The 5,082-nt window shown below is 48.6% G+C and overlaps 1 pseudogene; it reads right to left on the minus strand.

The window, feature by feature from the left end:
• Positions 1-1,179: 1,179 nt before the first annotated feature.
• Positions 1,180-2,643, minus strand: LOC102434978 (annotated as a pseudogene).
• Between the last annotated feature and the right edge of the window lie 2,439 nt (positions 2,644-5,082).

Genomic DNA, 5,082 nt, shown 5'->3' on the forward strand with positions numbered 1-5,082 from the left:
ATATTAACATTAAACCTATACTATGACAAATAGTATAGTACTACACTGTACCATACTATGCTTTACTCCCTTTTCTTTGTAGTTTGGATATATGCATTGTGATAGATCAGTGGTTCTCAACCTTCTGGCCCTTTAAATACAGTTTCTCATGTTGTGACCCAACCATAAAATTATTTTTGTTGCTACTTCATGACTGCAATGTTGCTACTGTTATGAATCGTAATGTAAATATCTGATATGCAGGATGGTCTAAGGCGACCCCTGTGAAAGGATCGTACTTAAAAAAAACTTTGTGAGGGTTAATATCATGTGTCAACTTGACTGCGCCTCGGGATGCCCAGACATTTCACCAAACATTATTCTGGCTGTGTCTGTGGGGTGTCTCTGGATGAGATTAACATTTCAATCAGTATTCTGAGTAAAGCAGATTTCTCTCCCTAATATTGGTGGGCTTCACCCAATCAATTGAAGACTTTAGAGGACAAAAAAGTTTAGTAAGAGAGAACTCCTTTGGCAGAATTGCTTTGACCTGGGTAATTGTTTCTTTGTGTGTGTGTGTGTGTGTGTGATTAATCACTATGCTTTAATTATGTTCAATTGGTAACAATGAAATTGGGGGTCACCACAACATGAGGAACTGTATTTAACGGTTGCAGCATTAGGAAGGTTGAGACCACTGGTCTAAGGTTTATTTCTACCTCAGTTGCTGGCTCCTACCCAGCCTGGCCCTGGTCTGGGCTTGGACAGGAGGCAACCAACTGATGTGTTTCTATCACATTGATATTTCTGTCTTTCTTCTCTCCCCAACTCTCTCTAAACATCAATGGGAAAATATCCATTGGGTGAGGACTAAAAAAAACAAACAAAGGTGGGTAACCTGGTCAGAAGGTTAAATCTTCAAAGTGCATGCAAGCTGCCCCTCCCAGGGTGTCCGGACTGAATGTTCTAATTTTTTTAAAAAATATATATTTTATTGATTTTTTTACAGAGAGGAAGGGAGAGGGACAGAGAGTTAGAAACATCGATGAGAGAGAAACATCGGTCAGCTGCCTCCTGCACACTCCCCATTGGGAATGTGCCTGCAACCAAGGTACATGCCCTTGACCGGAATCAAACCCGGGACCCTTGAGTCTGCAGGCCGATGCTCTATCCACTGAGCCAAACCGGTTAGGGCATGGACTGAATGTTCTTGAGCATCTCCAGGAAGGCCTGCGGGGATGGTGCCTCCACATTCCGGAAGGTGTTCTGGACTCTGCCGAACAGGATGAAGTATTTCAGCTCCAGCCAGATGAACCCGAAGTGGTTCTCATCAAACAGGATGAAGACTCCAGGTAAGCGCCTGGTGAAGGTGAAGTCACATAAGGTAACAGTAACAGTGTCCACGCCATAGAAACACATCCTGCAGGTTCGGGGGTAGTGCTGGTCTCTTGAGCGCATGCCCACAAGCGGAACAAACGGGACAGGCTGCTCCTCCGAAGCTGCAGCCCCGGACTCCTCCATGCTGGGCTGGGCAGGGCTCTGCCAGCCATGGCCCTCGCTTTCCTCAGTCCCGTCTCCTTGCTGCTGCTGCTGCTCCCGGATCACCTGCTCGTCAATCTCCTGGACCACGAGGGCGAGCTCGTTGAAGTTGCGGAAGATCTCGCCATCTCGTAGCTGGATGCGGTGCATGAGGTGGATCTCTAACTTGTTGGAGTCTCCCGTGATCTTCGTGACCCTGGCATACTTCCCATGGAAGCTGAGCATGGCAATCTTTAGGCCGAAGGGATCGTAGTTGTATTGGAAGAGGCCTGGCCTGATGAGGTCGTCTGGGTAGCTCGGCGGGAGGTAGAGGCGGCGGTAGGTCAGGCAGTCGTACTGACGTCTGCCCTTCTGCACCAGCACCTGCTCCCATGCTTCCCTAATCCGCGTTGGTGAATCCGTTCGGTGGTCTGTCTTCTTGCACTGGGTGGTGAACCTGTCCTTCCGAATCTGCATGTCGCAGTTGTGGGGCCTGCTGTGGCGGCCTTCCATGCACTCCACCGCGGCTGATTTCCTCTCCGTCAGGCAAATTCTGAATGAGGGATTGAATTGCATTGGGCCATCCACATGGGTGTTAAGGGAAGGCCTGTACATCCAACCAGTAATGCCTAAGCCATCCACCACGACATTCACTAGTGTTCTATAGTCGTTATCTAGCTGCCACAATCCCAAAATGTGTCTGTATGGGTGGAACAGCTTCACATAGACTTCTTGATAAGACATACCTATCTTCTCCAGGTTCTGCAAGTTTTCACAGAAGCCAAACTCCTCCCGGCAGCGCCGTCTCCAGATGCTGTCGATGTGCAGGATGTGGTGGAATTTGGTGCAGGCCTGGGCCAGGCTGGGCAGGTCGGTGCCGGGGAGCAAGGCGAAGATCTCCACCAGCATCTCCACAGGCAGGTCCTGCAGCGAGCAGTGTGGGGCCAGTGGGGGCGGCATGGGGCTCGGGATTCCTCCACTCTCGGCACAGCACCCCGCAGCCGAGTCCGTCTTGACTTGCTGTTCTGCCGGGGCCAGGGCCGGCTTGCCCTTAGCCGCTGCCTTCTCAGCTGGGCGCTGGCGCTTCTGGTGACGCCGACGTCCCCGAGAAGAGCCCACGCGGCAGAGGGAAGCGCACTCCTCCATGCCTCCACGTGAAACAGCCACCACAGTGTGGGCTGCTGCTTCTCAGCTGGGCTTTAAACTGGCTCATCCCGCCCTATAGTCCAGCCCCACCCCCAGGGCCTAGCTAAGCCCCCTCAGAGAGGAGCCAATTTTAGGACTTTAAGCCCATAACCATTAACAGTCTCCTCCCTTTCCCAGTGCCCCCTCCCTGTCCTCCCGCCCTAGCCCCAGGCAGTCACTAATCTGCTTTCTGTATGGATATGCCTCCAGGGATATGCCTATGGGGTGGGGGGGGACATTTCACATAAATGCAGTCATAATATCTGGTCTTTTGTGACTGGCTTCTTGCACTTAGCATAACATTTTAAAGTTTTATGTATGCTATATTCTAGTGCATGGGTATACCACATTTTGTTTACCCATTCATCAGTTGATGAGTATTTGAGTTGTTTCCGTTTTGAGGCTCTTATGAATAATGCCGCTATGAACATTGTGTACAAGTTTTTTTGTGTGAATATGTTTCCATTTCTTTTGGGTATGTACCTAGAAGTGGAACTTTTGGGTCATCTTGTAACTCTATGCTTAGCATGTTGAGGAACTGCCAAAAACGTTTTCCAACATGGCCCCGCTATTTTACATTTCCACCAGCATTGTTCCAGGGGTCCATTTTTTTAAAAAAAATTAAATCCCTATTGTTCAGATTATTACAGTTGTTCCTCTTTTTTCCCCCCATAACTCTCCTCCACCCACTTCCCACCCCACCCTCTGCCCTTACCCCTCCCACTGTACTCATCCATAGGTGTACGATTTTTGTCCAGTCTCTTCCTGCACCCCCACATCCCTTTCCCCCCAAGAATTGTCAGTCCTCTCTCTTTCCATGCCCCTGGTTCTATTATATTCACCAGTTTACTCTGTTCATCAGATTTTTTATTCACTTGATTTTTAGATTCACTTGTACTAGAGGCCTGGTGCATGAATTCGCACACCGGTGGAGTCCGGCTGGCCTTCCCTGATGGGGCCGATTGGGCCAGCCAGGGGGAGGGATTATGGGTGGTTGGCCAGTTGACCCCACATCCTGGTCGAACTCCTGGTCTAACTCCCGGCCAAGGGGACAATTTGCACATTAGCCTTTTATTATATAGGATGTTCAGTATCTTGAAAGCTGTTGTTTCATATATTTTTATATTTTGTGATTGTGTCAGATAAGAAATTATATTGATTTCCTGTTACTTCATTATGGCCAGAAGAAGAATTTCATGCTCTATTATTATTCATTATCTGTGTTCTTCCAAAAGAGTATGAGCTGCATGAAGGTGGAGTTTTCTGTATGGTTTAATGCTGATTTCCCTAGATATGAAACACTGCCCACATGTAACAGAGGAACAGTAAATATTTATCAACTAAATGAATTAAACAAATCTTTCTTATTCTTTCACTTTCTGAAAATTTATTACAGTTTAATATTCAACTTATTTTCAACTATATCCCAAATATGACATTTTTATGGCTTTTCTATCATCTTATTCTTCCATCAAGTTCTGTCACAATGACTTGTTTTCATATATATTCTCTGTAACCAATTTTTTGTGATGTCCACTTATCTGACCACTGGGAAGATTTTTTTTTATTATTATTACAGCCCAGAGCATATGACAGATCTATGTTCTGAATCTAATTTACATGTAGATATATAAACATGATATGACAGCAATTGCTTTAATCCTATAACCCTCTTTCTCCTGGGCTAGGTGATTAGAAGGAGAATTAAGAAGAAATTATTTCCATCCTATTGCTGGGGCTTAAATTGAGCAGGACATGCCAGTAGCTTAGAACCATCACTGTATAATCTTTTTATGGAGAGATCTGTGTTGACAATATGATACATCTGGAATGGGAGAGAGAGCAACCTGTTATTCTGTTATTTAAAACTAGAGGCCCGGTGCACAAAAATTTGTGCACTCAGGGGGCGGGGGAGGGGGGTCCCCCAGCCCGGCCTGTGCCCTCTTGCAGTCTGGGACCCCTCGGGAGATAACGACCTGCTGGCTTAGGCCTGCTCCCGGGTGGCAGAGGGCACGCCCAATCCCTAGGTGCAGCCCCTGGTCGGGCTCAGAGCAGGGCCGATTGTGGAGTTGGGGCGCTGCTCCGTCATGCACAGAGCAGGGCGGATCGGGAGGTTGCGATGCCACCCTCAGTCACACTCAGGGTAGGGCCGATTGGGGGGTTGGGGCACCGCCCCCTGTCACACTCAAGGCAGGGTCGATGGGGAGGTTGCGGCGACACCCCCTGTCATGCACAGAGCAGGGCCAATCAGGGGGTTGGGAACTGCCCCCTGTCACTCACAGAGCAGGGCCAATCAGGGGGGTTGGGGCTCCGTACCCTGTCACACACACAGCAGGGTCGATCAGGGGGTTGGGGAGCTCCCCCCGTGTCACGCACAGAGCAGGGCCGATCAGGGGGTTG

Source organism: Myotis lucifugus, unplaced genomic scaffold (assembly GCF_000147115.1).
Source record: "Myotis lucifugus unplaced genomic scaffold, Myoluc2.0 scaffold_11, whole genome shotgun sequence".
Lineage (NCBI taxonomy): Eukaryota > Metazoa > Chordata > Mammalia > Chiroptera > Vespertilionidae > Myotis > Myotis lucifugus.